General features: G+C 41.9%; 1 protein-coding gene across 11 annotated transcripts in view; it reads right to left on the bottom strand.

Annotated features, from left to right (window-relative positions):
- Chrm3 (cholinergic receptor muscarinic 3) overlaps positions 1–21930 on the bottom strand; it is a 483981-nt gene that overhangs the window by 86294 nt on the left and 375757 nt on the right. For 2 of the 11 annotated variants that reach the window (XM_015998736.3, XM_042278210.2), the window contains one exon: positions 20482–20541. The exons of the other annotated variants lie outside the window; for them this stretch is intronic. The gene's annotated coding sequence lies outside the window, so the exon portion shown is untranslated. The remainder of the gene's footprint in view (positions 1–20481; positions 20542–21930) is intronic. 11 annotated transcript variants of the gene reach the window in all.

Consider the following 21930-nt stretch of genomic DNA (forward strand, 5'->3'; position numbering starts at 1 on the left):
AAATATACACTGAAAGAAGACAGCCTCTTTAACAAATGGTGCTGGTCAAACTGGATGGCTCCATGTAAAAGAATGGAACCTTGTGAAACTGGAAAGCCTCTATACGGCAAAGGACACTATCATTCAGTCAAAGTGTCAGGCTACAGAATGGGAAAATATTTTTACTAACCACATCCAACAGAGGGGTAAGATCTGAAATATATAAAGAACTAAAAAAAGAACATCAAGAAAACAAATAACCCAATTAAAAATAGGGTAGAGATCTAAGTAGAGAATTCTCAAGAGAGGAAACACAAATGGCTGAGAAACATTAAGAAATATTCAACATCCTTAGCCATCAGGGAAATGCAAATCAAAACTACTTTGAGATTTCATCTTACACCAGTCAGAATGGCCAAGATCAGTTAAAAAAAAAACGACATCTCATGCTGATGAGGATGTGGAGTTAGGGGAGCACTGTCCATTGTTGGTGGGAGTGTAAACTTGTACAGTCACTATGGAAATGAGTGTGCTGATTCTTCAGGAAGCTGGGAATTGATTTAATTTGAGATTCAGCTCTACCACTCTTGGGAATATGCCCAAAGGACTCTATATCATACTACAGAGACACTTGCTCAACCATGTTCATTGCTGCTTTATTCATAATAGCCAGAAATTGGAGACAGACTAGATGTCTGTCAACAGATGAATGGATAAGTGGATAAAGAAAATGTGGTACATTTACGCAATGGAATATTACTTAGCTGTTAAAAAAACAAAGTAATGAAGTATATAGGTAAATGGATAGAGCTAGAAAAAAAAATCATCCTGACTGAGGTAACCCAGACCCTCACTCTACCCCCAAAGCAAATATGGTATGTATTTGCTTACGTGTGGATGTTAAGAGTTAAATCTTTGATAAGCAGGCTACATTCCCTATAACTACAAATGTTAGACATAGAGTAAGGGATTGGGGGTAATACTGGATCATCCTAGGAAGAGGAAATAGAATAAATAGTTACAGTTGCATGTTGAGGACTGGAATGGGAAGATCGAACAGGGTGGGGAGGGAAAGGTGGAGTGTAGGATGGAATATAGGAAGGAGCAACTAAACTAAGGGCCACTGAGGTCATATAGAAACTTAATACGGTAAAAGCTTCCTATATATTTATGTGTAGTTTGAATAAGACTGGTTCCCAGCCGGGCGGTGGTGGCGCACGCCTTTAATCCCAGCACTCGGGAGGCAGAGGCAGGCGGATCTCTGTGAGTTCGAGGCCAGCCTGGACTACCAAGTGAGTCCCAGGAAAGGCACAAAGCTACACAGAGAAACCCTGTCTTGAAAAATCAAAAAAAAAAAAAAAGACTGGTTCCCACAGGCTCATATATATTTGAATAGTCACCAGGAGCAGCACTATTTGAAAGGATTAGAAGGATTAGGAAGCATGGTCTTGTTGGAGGAAATGTGTTTCTGGAGGTGGGCTTTAGGATTTTAAAAGCCATGCCAAACCCAGAGTCAGTCAGTCAGTCAGTCAGTCAGTCAGTCAGTCTGTCTGTCTGTCTCTGCCTAGAGATCAGGATGTAGTTTTCAGCTACTGCTCCAGCACTTGCCTGCTGGCTACCATGCTCCCTGCTGTGATAATTGACTAGACCTCTGAAACTGTAAGCAAGCCCCAAATTTAAATGCTTTCTCCTATAAGAGTTGCCTTGGTCATGATGTCTCTTCACAGCAATAGAACATTGACTAAGACATGTATATAAGGTGATCTTAATGGACTTGCCAAATAACGGGGGAGATGGAGCCCCAACTAGACATCTCTCATCACCAAATGAAGTCTCTAGTTCTGGAAATGGGTTAGAGTTAATCAAATTTTTGGCCAAAGGGGTCCCACGGGAACCCCAAACAACCCAGGGTATTGTTAAGGCTATTAGTTACTCTCCACAAACTGACAATAAGGTCCTATGCTGAAAGCAACACCCATATAACTCATTGAATATGGAGCAGTTGAGGTGGTGCCTACCTAGAGACTTCATCCTACTGACTAGTGTTCACGGTACCGACTCTGCACTTTTCCACAGGAGAAAGGTAAACACCAACTCAGCTACAAACCCTTTGATCTGCAATGGTGATCTGCAGGCAAGATGTTCTAGTGCAATAGTGGCACAATGCTTGTGGGAGTCACCAAAAAGTATCGGATTGGATTTAAGGCCCACTCTGTGAGATGGAACCCATCCTTGATACGATTTGCGTGACCAAGACCCAGAGACTAGATAGGCCAGGGACCTACAGTAAATCCAAATACTACTGTTCTGCTAAAGGAACGTAACAATAAAATGACTCCTATTGATATTCTGCTATACTCATAGATCAGAGAAGCTTCCTCCTACAGTAGATGGAAACAAATACAGAGACCCACAGCTGGACAATCTGAAGAGAGACCTTGGGACACTCAGTCCCAAATGGACTGTCTTCATCTAATTCCTACCTTCAGGGCTCAGAGAACTCCAAGGAAGAGGAAGCAGAATGATTGTAAGTACCGGAGAGGATGGTAAATACCAAGGAAACCAGGCCTCCTAAACACAGCCGACCAATGCACATATGAGCTCACAGAGACTGTGGCAGCATGCACAGGGCTTGCATGGGTGTGAGTCTGATGAGATCCCAGGGTGGAGAGTTCACATCCTTAATCCAGAAGCTATCTCCAACTGGTAATTACTCCCAAATGAAAAAGTAGTTTTCTCCAACAGAGTCTCACTGGGTATACAAAACACTCTTAAGACCAGGTCCCATGCTCAGTAGGAAACGGCAAACACAAAACAAACTTAGTGATATTTTTGGACGTTCTTTGCCCCATAATGCTTTGTCAGTTTTGTTTTTGTTTTTGGCCTCATAGGTGTTTTTTTTTTTTTTTGCATATATACTATGATTTCTTGTTTTGTGTTTTTATGGGATTTCTGTGTATGAGAATGTGTGTGTTTCTGTGCCTATATGTGTTTCTTGAGTTTTTTCTTTGGCTCTTTTTCTTTTGTTTCTTGTTTGTTTTGTCCTATTCTGGTTTGCTTGATTTTATCTTATATTATTACTGTTATTTTTTAGATTCCTTTTTGAATCCTAATGAGAGAGGGAAAGAAAGGGTATGGATTTGAGCAGATGGGGACGTAGTGAGGACTTCAGGTAGGGGAAACCATAGTCAGAATATATTATATTAAAAATCTATTTTCAATAAAAATTGCTAAATAATTGCCCTGTGGCTTTGTATATATAACACCATATATTATAAAAATATAATATTATGTAAAGAGAAAAAGAGAGAGAAACAAAAAATTATTATTTAAAACTTTATGTATATGGGTATTTTTCCTACATGTATGTCTGTGCATCAGGTGCCTTTATAGGCCAGAAGAGGGCATCTGTTCCCCTGGAAATGGAATTACAGACTGTTGTGAGTTGCCATGCGGGGGCTAGCAACCAAATATGGGTCCCCTGGAGGAACAGTCAGTGCTGTTAACTTCTGGAACGTCTCTTCCATCCCATCATTTCTTTTTAAACCAAATTGAGAACTTTCACAGAATTACTGTGTACATTGGGTTAAGTTAAAGGGAAGGAGTTCCAGCAGCAAAACAGTCAACAGCTGTTTGATTTTTGTCTTTACTTCATTTCACTGGGGCCCCTCAAAGTCACCATCTTCATTTTATACAGAATTTGAGAGCAAAAGATAAGTATTTGAGGAGTCACTCAAGAAAATGAGCATTTTCCAAGATTAGTCCACACAAACATTTCTGAAAATGGTCCCTCCCTTTGCTGTGTGTGTGTGTGTGTGTGTGTGTGTGTGTGTGTGTGTGTGTGGGTGGGTGTGTGTGTGTGATGTGCACATGTAGAGCCCAGAGAAGGATATCAGGTGTCCCATTCAGGCATTCTCTTGAGCTAGGATCTCTTACTGAATCTGGAGCTAGTCTGGCACCCAGCAAGCCCCAATGATTCTCTTGTCTTGGTCCCCCATGGCTCTGGAATTAAAGATATTTGTCCTTTGGGATTATGCTAGGCTATTTAAGTGGATGCTGGGGATTTGAATTCAGATCCTCAAGCTTGTGCAGCAAGCTCTCTTTCTTACCCACTGAGTCAACTGAGCTTTTAATATATTTTGTTACACATGAATAAATGCATAATGGTTACTAAGTGATCCATGCCTTATACCTTATCGTATATTCTTTTCCAAAATCCATCCATTCATCTTTGATACCTTCTCAAAAATTTCTTAAAAAACAAACAAACAAACAAACAAAAAGGCCTCCAAACCAAAAAACAACAATGACTTTGCTTCTTTGCTTGGAAGTGGCTTTTATGTATCCTTAAAGGGTATGTGAATTACTATGGAAGCATTCACTGCCTAGAAACTTGTCTGGGAGAAACCTGTGACACCAGGTGGCCTAAGAGCTAGGATCAACAGGAAGAGCCTGGGCCATTGACCTGGGCTTGCGGCAGCATATCCGGCTGTGACTTCTAAAGGTTGGCAGTGGATGGAAGTAGCATGTGCTAGGCATAGCCATTGGTTCAGAACTGTTCCCACTCTCTTTTGGCAAACCCTCCCAGGGAAAGGGAGGTTGCAGAAGTGTCAGATTGAATCTGAGAATAGATTTTTCAGGCTGGATCCAAGTAAGTGACAGAAGCTTGGGGGTAGGGGTGGGGGAAATTTGCAACTCAGGAAGGACTGAGCAGCAGCAGGTACAGCAAGGATGTTGGGATTAAGGTGAAAGGCTTAAAGACATGCCAGCAACCTTCAGTGCTGGAGTGACACAATCGAAGTGGCTGGCAAGGAGCTAATTTTCACCACCGAGGGTACATGGATCTGGCGGTCAGCGCTACCTGATGCCAAGAGAACAGTCATATCCTAAGTGTTAAGATAATCATCATCACAGACTGCCTGGGAAACACAACAGGCAAGAACTTCACTGCAGTGTGGCTGACTCCCCGTTCATATAGTATTGTCTGTGATATCTTACCATAGCACTCGGACGGATTTGACCAACAAAAACAAATGCATGGGCAAGTTCATACTGGAGACTTTGAACCAAGGTGTGCACATGTAGCCTGATTATCAATGTGCACAATAGGAAGGTGATGTGTGCTCTCAGAGACAAAACTTGTTGGGATTCTCAGGATCTCTTGGAAGTCATGGCTCAGAGCCATATACAGGCACTGGTAGTTTAGTTTAAACTTACAGAGGGGTTGGGGGTATGGCTCAGTAGACAAAGTTCTTGACCTGTAAGTGTGAGGACCAGAGTTTAGATCATGTGAACCCACATAAAAGCCAGGCAGATGTGGTAGCCTGCCTGTTATCCAGTATTCAGAGGGCAGAGACTGAGAGTCCCTGGATCAAGAAGGCTAGCTGAAACTGGAGAGCTCCAGGGTTAGTGAGACACCCTGTCTCAATAAATAAAGTGAAGAGTGACTGAGGAAGACAACTAATGTCAACCTGCAGCTTTCACATGTGTGCCTTCATGTACACACACACACACACACACACACACACACACACACACACACACACACACTCACACTCTAAAGACAAACAAACCTGAGTTCAAATCTTCAGTACTCACTTAAAAACTTGGAATAGCCCCATGTACCTGTAACTCAAACACTGTGAGGGAATATACCTGTAATCTGAGAGTCACAGAGGACAGAGACAGGAGGATTGCTGGGGTTTGCTGGCTGCCAGCCTAGTGCAGGTTCAGTGAGAGACCTTAAGAGAATTAGAGGGAGAGTGATAAAGTATGACATCTTTCTTTCTCTAGGCTCTGCATGTGCACAGAAGCGTATATACAGACACACACACACACACACACACACACACACACACACACACACACACACGAGAGAGAGAGAGAGAGAGAGAGAGAGAGAGAGAGAGAGAGAGAGAGAGAGAGAGAGAGAGAGAGAGAGAATTATTTCAGAAATGTTACCATGGCCTAATACAGTGTACAAATGGTCAGATGTGAACAATGACCTTCTTTAGTCTCAAAGGGCTGATCTGCAAGTGGCAGAGATTAATTACAAGTAAGTGGTCACAGTCATTTGTTGGTTCTCACTGACAAGTAACCAAGGTGCCCTTGAAGTTGGTCAAAGACATGCTGATAACTTCAAGTTCTCTCAAATGTATCAATTGTCACACAGTCCTCCAAAATAGCTCATGGGAAACTAAAACCAACAAATTCCACTGGAATAATATTTAGAAGAAGTTGGTTCTGGAATCCTAAGGACTTAATTTGGAACCCCCCAGGCTGCTCTCTTGATGATTTTAGGATATGTATCCCCACATTTGCCTTTTCTTTCATCTTAACAACACCAAGTGTCATTGTCCTGCTCCTACCTTCCCCTGTCCTTGTCACCTGCTGGGCAAACAGCACAGTCTCCTCAGTTGTGGATAAGGTTCTGTGGGCTCCATGCTGAAGATCCTCAGCAGGCTGTAAAGCACACCCACAAGTTCCACAGAATCCCTTTAATCCCCAGTCACAGTGGGATACAAAACATACCCCCAAGCTCTCCAGCATCCCTCTAATCTCCCGAGAATTCAAAGCATTTTGGATCCCTTTGTGGTGAGGATTACCTCCCAGCTGGCATCTAACTGCAACCCCAGGGATGGCAGCAGGACATCTGAAGGAGCAGCCATTCCAAGCTGGCATCTTTAGCACCAGATCAGCCAGTGTTCCCTGTGCTGTGGCTTGGCACTGGTTGATACACACAATAAGAACAGTAGCCACATTCCATAAGTGGGCCTCCTGGGAGCATGCTGAATGTCAAGGCACATGAAGAAGTTTGCCAATCCCAAGATCAAAACTTGGATAGCCATGAATATGTTCCATGGTGGAGGAGAGGTCACCTGTCCCCTTGATTGCATGGCCTTGAGACCCAGGTACCCAGGTGTGGCACTTTCTTATGTTCTCATGTGAACAGCCAACTCAGATGAAAAGGAAAAGGAGCTTTGGGTGAGATAACAAGAAGAGAGCAACCCTAAGTGGGCTTAACCTTGGGAAGAGGATGCACTGTGCATAGGGAACTGAAGGAGAAAAAGAGAGAGATTCAGAGTAAGATTACTATGGTTCAGATGCTGACATTTCCAAGACACATTCAAAGGAAAAAGGAATCCCTAGATACCTATCTTGATGAGGTGAGGGGAATAGCAACTTTTCAACTTTCTCATTTCTTCCTTTTGTGAGATTCTTGTACATTTCAGTATTTTGGTGTGTGTGTGTGTGTGTGTGTGTGTGTGTGTGTGTGTGTGTGTGTGTGTGTGTGTATGTAAAGCAAAACAATGGATTGCATGTAATTTTCTCATACATGGATCAAAAGGCATAAATTACATTTTTATTAGATGGAACCTATGAGTTGAAATCCAACAGGGCACTTACAGATTAGAGAAGAGACAACGTGAAGAAAGACAGAAAACATTTCACTCCAATATCCAAATGTAACTGATTGTGAAGCCAAAGAATCACTCTTTATCTGGCCTGAGAATACTGCTGAAATCCCAGACTCATTCATGGTAAACAGAGGCAATTTTTTCCATTCACTTCTCCAAGGCTCCTTTCCTCACAGAAGTAGCTCCCCTTCTTGTCCCCTGTAGCATTCCTATTTAAGGGCGTAATGCCCACACTCCAGAGAGGGTGGATTAGAAGGGATTCATTGCCAAAATAACGCTGTAAAAATGCTGCACTGCTTTTAAACAGGGTGTCCTTTTTCTTAAGTTGTGTGAATCTGTAAACATTATTCTTGCTATAAACCTATAAAACTAAAACCCACTAATAAAGAAGCCAGAGAGTAATTATTTACAAGAGTGTCTTAAGGAGCTCCAGCTACTTTTCTTTTTCTAAGGAGATGAAGAGAAATTGCAGTCTTAAAGATCAGAAGACCATGCCATCTTCCAGTCCAATAAAAACGCTTGTATCCCATCTCAGAGAACTCACTGTGTTAATGACCAACATTTGTAATCTATAGCCAAATCCTTGTCTTTTGCTTTTGGGTACAAACACCCAATTGTGATCTCAAATAGGAAATTATTACATAAGGGTCAGGGAGAAGTCTCAGGAGGTGAGGCATTTGCTATGCAAACATGAGAACCTCAGTTTGAATCCCTACAACCCAAGTAAAAAGCCCACACAGTAGCATGTCCTGCAATTCCAGTGCTCCAGCACTTCTCCAGAAAGATGGGAGTCAGAGATGGAAGAACACCCAGAAGCCGGAGGGCCAGCTTGCCTGGTGTTCATGGCAGTGAAAACGAAGAGACCATGTTCCAAAGGAAATGGAAAGTGAGGGCTAATACCAGAGGTTGTTCTTTGACCTCTACACATGGTACATGTGTGACATGTACAGGCAAACATACAGACATACACACAGTGGAAAAAAGAAATTAATGTAAATGGGGATTTTCATCGTTATCACCATCAAAACCCATGAGGAACCCCCTAGCCCTTTGGAATATCCTCAGACCAGGAAACAGCTTTGCAGTCTTGGCAGGTGCTACACTCAAAACAGAATGTGTGCTTTCTTTGTTTTTTTCATGAATAGTTTATTATTTTTATGTCTTTAAAGATAATAGAAGGCACCTAACACTGCCAAAAGTTTTGTGTGTGTATGTGTGTGTGTGTGTGTGTGTGCATGTAACAAATTTTCTAGTCTAGACAGGCCTCTAAATCACTGTGTAGCCAAGGAAGACCTTGACTTTCTGATCCTCCTGCCCTCATTTCCCAAGTTCTGGGATTAGAAACATGCATCACCTCACCTAGTTTATTAGCTACTAGGAAACCATGCAGGGGTTCATGCATGGTATGTAGGCATTCTACCAACTGAGCCCCAGCCCCAGCCCGACCAGGTATGGATTTAAAAGTGGCCATAGTATTGTGACCTTTTCTAGAGGAAGTGCTGCAGTTGTGGCTAGACGTTGGGCACACTCACAGCCACATGACTTTCAGTTCTGCAGAGAGCCATCATTCCTGAAGCCCAGTGCATCAGGTTGACTAATCCACCTACCTCTCTCAGCTTAATCCTTAGTCAAGCCTATTCTCTTGTTAAGTACTCCCATCTGCTGCTGATGGAGGCAGCAACTGTAATCTCCGCATGGTCACAGATGTGCATGCTCTGTAATGCCAGCCCATGATAGGCAATTCTGTTTAACAACTAGATGCACAAGTTGTTTTATAAGTGAAGAAGACCAGAGCAATGGAAAGTAGGAGGGCCTCATGAGAACAGCAGACATTCTGAATGTAGACTTTCCCAATGGCTCAAAGGTTAGCAAAGGTCACTAGTGCATTTTAGGCCATCTGGGGGCTTACTGCAATATATCAGCATCTCTCTCGGAGCTTTGCAGATAGGAGCCTGTGGGAGTTTATGTGGAGCTGTGGCAAAGGTGTCTGAGAAGCCTGGGCTATCTGGAAGCTTGGGGAATCAAAAGCTTTTGAAACATTGACTCTAGCTCCCAGAGATACCTTCTAGCCCCTCCCCCACTTTAAAAATGTGATAGCAAAATAGCAATTATTAGGATCCTAGGAAGAAACAGAGTAGAGGCAAACCTCTTTAGAATTAACCAATAAGGGAAATCAAGTGCTTTGAAGTTTGCACAGCTAATAATAATAAGAATGATGATGCTAATTATAATCTTCCTTGGAGAGTGTTTTACACTGTGTGAAGCATCTTAAAGTACCCAAGTTCATTTAGTCACTATAAGAATATGATGAGACAGATGGCATTTCTATTCCTATTATTCAGAAAATGCAATTAAAAGAACACACACACACACACACACACACACACACACACACACACACACACACCATCTTCTTCTTCCCACCACAGTTCCTAGCTTCATAAGCAGAGGCTTTAAAAACATGGAGGAAGAAGCTGAGATGTTGCTCAGGGGGCAAAAAACACTTGTTGTGCAAGCATGAGGAACTACATTCAAATCCCCAGAACCCATGTAAAAACCTGGGTGTGCATGGCTTTTACCCAGGCATTATGGGGAGCAGAGACAGGCAGACTTAGGGAGTTCACTCAACAGGCAGCCTATTGTGCCCTCCTCTGCTTTTCATTCTTCAAATCCTTCATGCATTATATCACCTGTCTATGAGCTCCTTCAGATAAATGCACAGAGTTCCTTACTGATGGGTCAGCAGTCTAAGGAGTTTGCTCAGTTGTTACATCAGTGTCCTGAGAGAATGGTATAATACTTGTCAGACCTTGTTCAGAATTAGGAGTTATGGTTCCCAATTAAGCAAGTCATGTTTTTATATACTAGGGGTCAGATAATCTGAGTTGGGCCAGCAGCTTTGCTAGCTACTCACTGTGTGGACCTCACTTGCATTTACCAAAAGGATTATCACTGTCCTCTCTCATTTGCAAATTTTAAGTGAGAAGCATGGCTGTCCTCTCATTTGCAAATTTTGAGTGAGAAGTCCGGCATGTTATGAAACACAAGAGGCTTCCATGTAGAGTAGTTTGTGTGTGTGTGTGTGTGTGTGTGTGTGTGTGTGTGTGTGTGTGTGTGAAATTGTAGAGGTCAGAGAACAATCTCAGCTGTTGTTCCTTAGGGGCCCTTCTTCTTGTTTTTTGAGACAAGGATAACTCACTAAGACCTGGAACTCACCAAGTAAAGCTAGGCTGGATGACCTATAAGCCAAAGGGGTCCACTTGTCCCTACCTCTTCTTTGCTGATATTAGTGTGCCACCACATCCAGTTTTTTTAAGGTGCATCCTGATGACTGAACTCTGGTCCTTGTGTTTGCATTGCAAGTATCACACCAACTGATCCATCTCCCCATTCAGGTAACTATTATTCTTAGCATTACCATTTATATCAGATCTAAAGAGGAAATAATAATGAGCATTAAGGAAATAGACAGGAGATGTCTTTGGAATTGTGGAAGAGTAAGAGGTAGAAAAGAGTTAATGACTTTGGAGAGGACTTAGCAAGAACTACCTAGTATTAAGAACAATGTGAGGACATCATTAAAAGAATATTTGATGGAGATTAGCTTGCATAAGTCCCAGCCAAAAAGAGAATTAAGGGAAAATATGTGAGTATGAAATAAGACAGAAAAAGAGAACTAAAGCAAGAGGTGAGGAAAGGATTTGAAGAATTACCATTCATCTACCATTTATCTGTTGCTGTGTCCTTAGCACCAATTAGAAAGGACAGAATTGCATTTGGATCAAGCTAAACTGCAGGATTTGAAGATGAGCTTGCATCTTCTCTATAGTCCAAATGACTACAGAGTGAGTCAGTAGAGATACTTCACCATCATTCGTTTTCCTTTGAAACTCAAATGCTAGATAAACTCCCTTAAAAACTAAAGGCAGTCCTAATCCAGATGTCGACAAATATGAATAGTGATGAGCAACAGGTGGGACTTCATTTATGCAGAGTGGGAACAAGACAGCTCAAAAGTCCCTACCTTAGAGGATTTCCCAGAAGAAGTGTGAACCAGAAAATGCACAGGTATTGTTTTTTAAACATAGAAAAAGCAACTTCCATATTATGGTCCATAATATGAAGAAATGGATGACTTTCACAGATAATGACCATACACCAAAAGAAAGAAGTCAATTTTCCCACATTGTAATGACATCTCGTTCCTTACGTCTAAGCTTTATTCAGCATCTATTTTATAATATGTTTCCTCTCTTTAGTGCTGCTGGCCTTGGAAATATCTCAAAAGGCTGTCGATTTTGAAATGGCACCTTCTGTGAATTTTCACAATAAAATCATAAAGCTGTCATCACTAAGGAAAAAAACGAACATTCCTGGAGAGGTAGGATGCTGCCTCTCTCCTATTACCATAATCTTTACTGCTCTCTAAGGCTCTCCACGGCCATAAATCCTCAGAGAACCATAATGTGAAAGGTGAATTGGTCTGTTTGCCAATTCTTGCAAGTCCCAGGAAGACAAGATGATAGTCTGTCAGCTGCTGTATCAATGGCTGTTTCCACAGAGTTGGAATTATATAAGTTCTACTCTGACAGCATGGTTGCCATAGTCTCCAATTGATGGTCTCAAAGTGCAGGTGGGTGTCCTGCTTTTGACTTTAATTAATGCATATGACTTGTTAAACCTTCTGGCTTCCAGTCTAGAGTTGAGTAGTGAAGAACTGATCTTCAAGAATTCAGCCTATGCTTCAACTTCACAGTGAACCAGGCACCTCATGGAATTCAAGACTTTTATTATCTCCACTGAGAAAAAGGAAATCAATTCTCAGAGACCTTGCTTAACAGCAATACCCTCTCCCAAGGGAGGGGGAGAGAGAGAGAGAGAGAGAGAGAGAGAGAGAGAGAGAGAGAGAGAGAATATGCACATAATTCATGAGTACATGAATGTATGCATGTGTGGAGGCTAGAGTTTAATGCTGTATGTCTTCCTCAATTGCTTCTCAAACTTTTTTTTAATTAAATATTTATTTATTATGAATACAGTGTTCTGCCTGCATGTCAGAAGAGGGCACCAGATCTTATTTTTAGATGGTTGTGAGCCACCATGTGGTTGCTGGGAATTCAACTCAGGACCTCTGGAAGAGCAGCCAGTGCTCTTAACCTCCAAGCCATCTCTCCAGTCCTCCACTTTATTTTTTTGAGACAGCGTCTCTCAGTGAACCTAGGGGTCACTAAGTGGCTAGACTGACTGGCCAGCCTGCCCTTTGGATCCTCTTGCCTGGCCTCCTTAGTGCTGGGATTGCTACAAAAGACATATCCATTCTTAGAAAGCTGAGTTGGAATACACAGGAAAGAATTCATTCTTTACATGTCTACTGATGCTACCACTTCAAATTCTATTTGTATAAGGAAGCAATGGAACTCATTTGCTGTTCACCCACGAGTGTCCTTTCCAGAAGTTCACCACAGACACTTTTCCCATCAATGCTGATAGCTGCTTGGCAGGAAAAATACACACAAGTGAGAAAAGAAAGGACTTAGAACTATGGTCCAGTTACTGCTCAGAAACAAGTTAATCAGCTTATTTTCATTACGAAGGAAATACGGAATAAATACCAGAAATACTAGGTGTATTCTGTAACTGGCAAGGCTGTCTTTGGAAATGCCATGTGCTTCCAAATTGCACCAATGCACTTATCTTGGCTTCTTATTGTAAGTGAGTCCCAGAGAAGGGTGGAGATGTGTTCCCAGCACTGGCTGGACCCACTTCAGAGATCTGAAAATACCATGATGGCAGCAGGAACTTTGGTGTCATTGGATGTGTGTTCTTTGAGAGATACCAGCTGCTGTAAGCCTCATTTTCTTCAGACTTACAGTGGGACCAATGGGAACATGTTCTGAAGACGTCTATGATTATTTAGTATATTTTATTTTGCAACATGCCTGGCTTAAAACAAGAACCCAATAAATATCAGTTGTTGTTTTAAATTTTATTATTAGGCTAACTATCATTTTGAACATCTCCAAGTTTCTTTTCTTCATTGATCTACCAGCTTACACCTTATGAAACATTTCCTTTAAAGTGCCCCTAACAGCAATTGGTATTAATGAATCCCTTGGAGGCCAACTGAAAGAGAGAGAGAGAAAAAAATGGGGACCACAAGTCTTTCTGCACATTTTTCTTATATTTTAATTGGATTTTATATTGCATATATGCTAATATATTTGCTGAAATCCTTGCTAAATAGTTGACCTCCATCTACATTTGACAATACAGGAAGAAAACTTATGATCACTTTGTGATTCTAGTCACCCTACAGTCACCTCACAGGGACAGGCAAACTCCACAAAAGGCACACTCCACCAGAACCTGCTGCTCAAAGTGTAATCCATGAATCAGTGTGCCAGTGTGCCTTGGAAGCAGCAAAAAATATGCATGATGCCTGACCTCACTATACAAACATGGAGTCAGACTCGTCCCAGATGATTCCTATGCACGTTGAGAGTCAATAAAGTGGACCTCCAATGTTCACTTTCTCTAACTAAATATTGTGGGAAATCAGTAGAGATTGAGCATACCATGGGATCCTGGCACTGTGGCAGCTAAGGTGAGGACCATATAGATGAAGAGGGCATCTTCCCTTCCCCTGAGGATTTTCTAGTCAGGAACAAGAAAGTAACAGTGACCTGGCTCTGTGGAAACCCACTACTACTTCATCACACACTTAATTTTTTCTCATCATGACTATGCGGCATTATAGAGGAGAAGGCTGAGAGCAACAACCATACCCATATTTTATTTACTTATTTGTGTGTTTATATGTGCATACTCATGTACATGTACACATGTGTAGATGCATAGGTATGCATAGGTGTGAGTCTGCATGCATGCATATCTATGTGTGCATGTGTGTGGAGTCCAGAGGACAAACTTGGGTGTCACTGCTCAGGAACTGTTAATGTTTTCTTTTTGAGGCAATGTCTGTTTCTCACTGGCCTCCAGCTCAAGTAGATTAGGTTAGCAAGCACCAGAAATCCTACTGTTTCTACTTCCCCAGCGCGGAGACTATAAAAAACACACACCACCATGCCCAGCTTTTGATAAGTTCTCGGCCTTGAACTCAGTTCCTTATGCAAACAAGGTGAGCATTTCACCAACCCAGTCATCTCCCTAGCCCTGTCTTCTTTCTCACATTGCCAGCTCAGTTGACAAATTCTTCAGACTTCTAGTAATCCCCCATTCCTATAAGTACTATGAAGACAGGGGGAAAACAATGAAAAAACAAAACAAATTCAATTTCTGGTGTGAAGCAGAAATTAGAAATATACCTTAGCAAGACTGATGAAAAGCAGTTTTCCTAAGTCCCAGGGCTCATGATGGGTTAAGTCTGTGAACTATAGATACCTGTTTATCTTTGAGGCTTCCCTCATGCTCTCTTTTGGCTCTGTGGCTCCTAATTCACAGGTTTACTGAGAGCTGTAAGGGAGGGAAGGCTTTACAGTATTTCACAGAGCCTCCTTTTCTCTAGGGGTTGGGGTTGTGTGAAGCTGTTCAAGTTTGATGCTGTGCAGGGTGACATCTTCACATGAGGAGAGACAGTCTGCACTGTCACAGAAAAACTGACAAGGCAGAAAAAGCTCTTCTTCTGTTGTCATTGGAGCTACATCATCCTGAGTGACAAGAGAGGCAAGGACAGCCTGAGGTAGAGGACTGTAAGAACAGAATGAGTGGATTCCCTGAGAGGTGGCCAAGTGGTGGTGTGAGGAGGTGCCTAGCCTCTGGTGAGAGAGGAATGAAAACTCCGTCCTGCTCATTATAAGTGAGGTCTCTCTTTACTTTGTCTTCCTATTCCTTCTCCTCCTCTTCTTCTTCCCTCTCCTCCTCCTCCTCTACTTCCCCCTCCTCCTCTTCCTCCCATCTCTTTTGGTGACTCATTGAGTTTCATTCAAGTTACTTACAGGAACATGAGTGAGGGGTTACTCTAAGGAGTCTACACTACTGAAGAAAACACTCCCCCCTCTCTCAGAAGCCATAAACTGCAAATAAAACTTCAGATGAATAGGGGTCTTGTGAGTCCCTTCTCCAGTAACCATTAAGTGCCCATGAATCCATAAGAATGGGCAGGGTCTCATGAATCTTCCCCTCCATGATAGAATATTGGACACAGCTAATATGAACTCAAGAGTACAATTGTCATTCCGTGCCCAGAAGACAGCATTTCACAGCCTTCCTCCCCTTTCTCTGGCTCTTTTATAGTTATTGATATTCCCCAAGCCTCGGAGGGGGTGATACTATTCTAAGTCTTTGTAGATTTCTCACTCCTTTATGGCACCAATGTGTCTCAGTCTTGTCCCTGGCTTGTATCCAGATTACACTGCCTGTCCCAGCTGTCCCTTCCACAATCAATCCCACTGCATCAGAACTTGATGTCTGTACTCACAGTACTTTGGAACTACCAATGACCTCTTAAGTTCCAAGACCAATGGCCTTCCAGAAGGTCTACTATGCTTTGCTTCAGTCTTTGCTTGTCATTCAGCACTCTTCTGCCTTTGAGACTTCATCATTCTGCCTTTGAACACACCAGGTCTTCTCTTCTGTGTTTCCTTCAATGGCTTGACCCCTCATCATCTCTTTGAAATATGTCTGCTTCCAAAGGTTCAGTCTTTCTTTACACTAGCTCCCCTCTGTAACAGCTTCCACAACCTTCGATGAAAATGCCTCCAAATGTCCTTCTCAGCACGTGAACCAGGAGGTGGAGAAACAGTTCAGCAGTGAAGAGTGCTTGCTGCTCTTCCAGAGGACTGGAGTTCAGATCTCATACAACCACCTGTAGCCCTAGCTTCAGGGGGAACCAGCATCTTCTTTTGGCCTCCATCGGTAATCTCACACACATGTACATACACATAAATTAAATATTAAGAAAAACTTTCAGGGGCGGAGTATTCAGCTCAGTGGCAGAGGGCTTCCTTAGCATGTGTGAGGCCCTGGGACCTCTCCCCAGAAACACACACCCACATACATACTTTCCCCAACCATCTGATATTTCTATATGGTTGACCGACTTTCCATTTATTCATGGCACTTTGTTTAGAGTGATAGTCTTTATCTTCAGTAAGTTCTAAGCTTCAAGCAAATTCTTCCTCATATAATGAGTAAAGTGAGGTTGGCAAACTATTTGTTACCCTTTGGTATTTCATAGAGCCACAATCTACCCCAAGGCTGTACAGCCTGGAACAGTTTGCTGCTGTGCCGAGGGATAGTTCCACTTTGTACGACTCACTCCTTATCTCTGCCTAGTGGACTAGCCCTCAGCAGCACAAAAGGGCTCAAGGGGAAACCCACAGAGTCGATGAGTACGAGACTTTTTTGTTGGAGGTGGTTAGGGAAAAACACACTCACACACTCTCTTGCTGGTTTCTTCTTATTCTTCGGTATTCTTCATTCTGTGTTCTGTAGTCTCTTTTCTTATCTTGATGTTTTCCCTCTCCTTCTAACTCTTTTAATATTCTCCTCCCAATTCTTTCATTCTTGGTGTGTTCCTTCTTACCTTGTCCTCACTCTTGATGTTTCCCTTCTAACCCTTTTTAACTCTCTAACTCTATCTCTATTCTTTCCCTCACAGCTTAAACACACCAGCCAAGTCTTTCAGGAAATACAAAAATTACAATGTGGTTACATTCTGTTTTGCAAGTGAATAAATACAAGTAAAAAACAACATGTTTTTCATATCTCTTACATGATTAAACATTTTACGTATTACAAGTAAAAAAACAAATCCCAAGAATCACGTACATTCATTCCCAAGCAAATTGTTATAGATTAACTGTATGGGCAAGCAAGGTATTCTTCTCAGTCAGGTCTTTTACAAAGAAAGGGCCAATTACTTTATTACTTATCTCGAAAGGTAATCTTATAAGGAATCTTAAAGGAATCACAAACCTAAACTTTTGTATATGAAAAAGAATCAGTCAGCTCTATTTTAAATCTTTAGGGTACTATTGTTGGACACCTTGCTCACCCTTGATGCAGAGGGGAAGGGCTTGGTCCTGTCTCAACTGAATGTACCCGGCTTTGCTGACTCCCCACTAGAGGCCTTACCCTTTTGGAAAAGGGGATAGGGGGTGGGTTGGGGAAGAGGCTGGGGGGGATGGGAGGAGAGATGGGAGGGGGATCTGTGGTTGATATGTAAAATGAATAAAACTTTTTTTAAATAAAAAATAAAGAAAATACCTTACAGCTGAAAAAAATCTTTAGGGTACATACCTACGCATCAATAGTTTTTTTTTTTTTTTTTTTTTTTTTAATATCAGGAGATTGGGGGAAAATGGATACAAGGAATTAATAATCACCTTTGGTTATTAACCATTTCTAGAAAGAAAAGTACGTCATCTAGTAATAAATGGGCTGCTTTGTTCTTATTCCCTGACTTTAAAGAGTTTTGCATTCAACTATGTGCTTTTCTAAAACTTTAGATTATCTTCTTGGGTTTTTCACCTCAAAGCTGTTTGATAAAAAACATCTTAGTCTAACTTGGTTATTTTTAAAGCTTTGTTTCAGCTGTGATACACTCCAAAACCTGTGAACACATCTCCCAACATTAAGGTTAAAAGAATTTAAGCTATGTGCTCTTCTCCTAAACATTTTTTTTCCATTACTTTTTCAGTAATACAATTGAAGGACAAAGAAACTGTGTCTTACTAGAGTAATTAGTGTGTTATGTGTTGACTTTATTTTGCCTTTGGTTAATCAAAATGAAGTACACTCATTTTGAAATAGCTGAGATTCAATGTCCTTTTCAATAATTCTCTTCTGTATTCTTATTTTTGAAATATTTTATTGTCATTTTCATCAATAAATATCATCATACATCTAACAAAAAAAGAATTTAAACTAGCTGGGCTAACTGGGACTCAATTGCTTTTCTTAATCATTAACCTAAGCCACAGTCTACACGGCTCCTCAATAGAAACTCATGTGTTGTAGCAGTGTGACACACTGCTTGTTTGTAGTTTTAATCATCAAAACTCTAAATTAACATTATTATTATCATTTAGACAGTATAGGTTAGGAAGAAATCATCTTCATAATAATCCACAGGTAAAAATGTTCAGTAGAGCCGGGCGGTGGTGGCGCACGCCTTTAATCCCAGCACTTGGGAGGCAGAGGCAGGTGGATCTCTGTGAGTTTGAGGCCAGCCTGGGCTACAGAGATAGTTCCAGGACAGGCTCCAAAGCTACACAGAGAAACCCTGTCTTGAAAAAACAAAACAAAACAAAAAATGTTCTGTAGAATGGGGTGTTTCCATGAGATAAACACACTACATTACAGGCAGTGGGAATTTCCCCAAAGCCATTCACACTGTGCCAGATCCCAGAGAAAGATAGCAGCAGCAAACATGTAAAGGCACAGCAGAAGCAAAAGACATTCCAGGGTGTGTGGTCTCTGGGTCTGGCCTTGCCTATTTGAGATTCAACCGTTAGGGAGTTGACTCCTGGTGGGTTGACACCTTGAACTTCAATTGCCATGTGCTGTTCCTCTGATAAGGCCACTGGCAACTCCTTTAACATACATTCATATGTGTGCCAGGCATGCTTCTATGTGTTAAGAATACAGGAAACAGGGCTGGAGAGATGGCTCAGCCGTTAAAGGCTAGGCTCACAACCAAAAATATAACAATACAGGAAACAAAGGGAAAGAAATGACTATGTAGAGGAGGGCTTTCAATTACAGCCTCTCTGATAGGCTGTTACTGAGCACAGATGGAAAAGACTGAAGAGTACCCTATGAAGCCAACCACAGAAAGGGCCTTCCCCTCCACAATGTGTGGGCTTGGGACTATTAGGTAGCTATTTTCTATGAAATGGAACATTCCCTCTATGGAAAGAAGGAGGAGGAGGGAAACTCATAGGACTCAGGAAGCTCACCAAACTTACAAAGCTCAGAAACTTCCAAGATTCCCAAGACCCATTTCTCAGCTTTGATAAGCAGTGAATGACTGCAGAAAAGAGACTTGACATGGCTGAGCTCCTTGCAAGTTCCACAGGGATCTCCAGGGACACAGTTTTATAAGTTGTCATGCATGCTAGGGTGGGATTTTTGGTGAAGCAACCCCAGTAAATTCATTGATTTACCAAGCCAGACTTGGGGAAGGTCATTTTTTCAGTCTGTCATCAGTGTTCTATCTGGGGTGAAAAGACATTTGTTCATGTCTCCCCAGGAAAAGTTACACAGTGGGTACACGGTTAACAAACCAGCCTGGGTAAAGCAGGAAGCCAGCGGATGATTCTAGGTGGTGATGGTGGACAAGCAGGAGGGAACACTGACAGAGGGCATCAGGTCCCTGCAATGGCTATTAATTTCATACAGGAAGTAAACAGGGAAGCCATTATAGTGTTTTGATCAGGAGTATCTGAGTGGCATGCTATGGTATGTGTTTCACAAGAATCACTCCAGGTGCCATAGTGAAATCAGGCTGGAGGGATAACACTAGATGAGCCTGTCATCATGAACTCTGGCATGCCTTCCTAACCACGACAGACTCAAACTATGAGCCAAAATAGACCCTTCACCCTCAAGTTGCTCCTGTCAGGTATTTTTGTCATAATATAAAGTATCAAATGCAGCCTGAATTGGGAAAAAAAAAAACCCAGAAGTGTGTCAAAAGACAGATAGATGAGTAGGTCATAAGGATGTGAGATTAGCAATCAGATTTTTCAAGTTGTGTGCGAAGCAGACAGCCAAGGAGCTGGATGGGTAATGTATTGCCTTTTTAAGTCCTGATAATACAGTTTTCCAGTGCCTCACAGCGACAAAAAGGAAGACCCTAAAAATTGCTGCCATGTTCCTGCTTGCTGTGTGCCCCAAAACAGCTTCCTATCACAGGAAATGGTTCTATATTGCAGTCAAACCATTCCTTTGAATAAACCCAGCTATTGGTTTTAAGTCAGCATTCTATAGCAATAGAGATGATTGGCTTTATCCTTGAAGACATTTTTCAGTGCAGTGAGGGGTCGGGGGAAGAGGGAGCGGGAGAGGGAGAGGAAGTGAACAATTCATATAGTTGATTGGTTCATCTCATTTTACTTACACATAGTGATGGGCAAAGTGTCCCAAAGGGTGATCTGGTGGATACTGGGTGCAGGCCTTCCTACAACAACAGAGAGGATGCCTCTAAGAAGAGAGTGGACCAAGGGTTCTGAGCATGGGCATCTACTGAAGCACATACACAAGAATATAGGGGTGCAGGTAACTACACTGAGCTATACAGGAAACTCACAGATGGATTACAGTTTGTATTCCCTACCTATGAATGATGGAAGACATGCTATTCTATGCCTACCATCAGGACCGTTAGTGGTTCATGGTCATGTTTATGAGACTTCTACACTTTAATAAGTGTGGTCTTTCTCTCCTCCGTGATAAATATGTAAACACTGGTTTCTTACACCCCCCTTTTGCCTCTGTGAGTTCTCTCCACTTTACTTCATAATTATTCTTAGTTTCTGTCTTCAGTTCTCACGGGAACACTGAAGTCCAGAGGAGAGGGAAAACATCTAAACACCAACACTGTGGGGAAGGGCAATTGCATTGCTCTTTCACAAGGATGAACTTCAGTCATTTAACACAAATGTGCTCAAAGCAGAGACAGCAGGGAAGGGCCTAGAGTGACCCAGGACAGCAGTGGGATTATTAGCACTTAGAGTTTCTTTGATGAATTTGGAAGTGTGCTTAGCCAAAGAACGTCAAGAAATGTGTTTCCTGAGCCAGAACATCAAAGTCGCCAAACACAATTAATGTAAAAATATCATAATAAACTCACCTTCATTTTATCCTTGGGGAGGCCACAGTATTTATATCCAGCTCAGACTAAGGTGAATCGATCAGACCTTATGTGCTGAGCATGTTAAGTGCCAAAAGAGTAAGAAAATAGTTGCAAAATACTATACTCATGAATCTCAAAAGAGAATTTCTTGTCCTCAAATGTAGGGTGGTCAACTTTCAATGAAAATTAATCTATTCAGCATTTTCTAATTTTTGAATTGGTAGTAAGTAAGCTCACCAAGCAGCATAGTGTTATAGTAGGCAATTAAAGCTCTTTACAGGAGGAGGTAATATAATGAAGATATTGAGACGTCTTTATTTGTGCACCCATCTTTATTCTGAAATGGAGACTTGTTACTGTCCATCTCCATCATGTGTTTGCACAGTTCACAAGGACTGAAAAAACACCCAACTTACATTCTGTGAATGAATCTGCTCCCCAGAGTCACTGAGGTAAATTACAGCATGGGGGTGGACAGAAAGCAGCTGTACAAGTCAGTCTCAATGCAACTGATGAACCCAGGTTCAAGTTATAGTCATCAAAGGCATACAGCAATAGTGTGAGTCTGGAATGTCCTACAAGAACAATACATTAAAGGCTTAGCCCTCACCTTGAGGTTATGGGAGTATGGTGGGTAACACCACCAGGAGTTTGCCTTTGAAGGGGATGGGGGGCAGCTTCTCCTTTCTCTATTTAACTTCTTGGCTGCTCAGA

The sequence above is a fragment of the Peromyscus maniculatus genome, chromosome 5 (assembly GCF_049852395.1).
Source record: "Peromyscus maniculatus bairdii isolate BWxNUB_F1_BW_parent chromosome 5, HU_Pman_BW_mat_3.1, whole genome shotgun sequence".
NCBI lineage: Eukaryota > Metazoa > Chordata > Mammalia > Rodentia > Cricetidae > Peromyscus > Peromyscus maniculatus.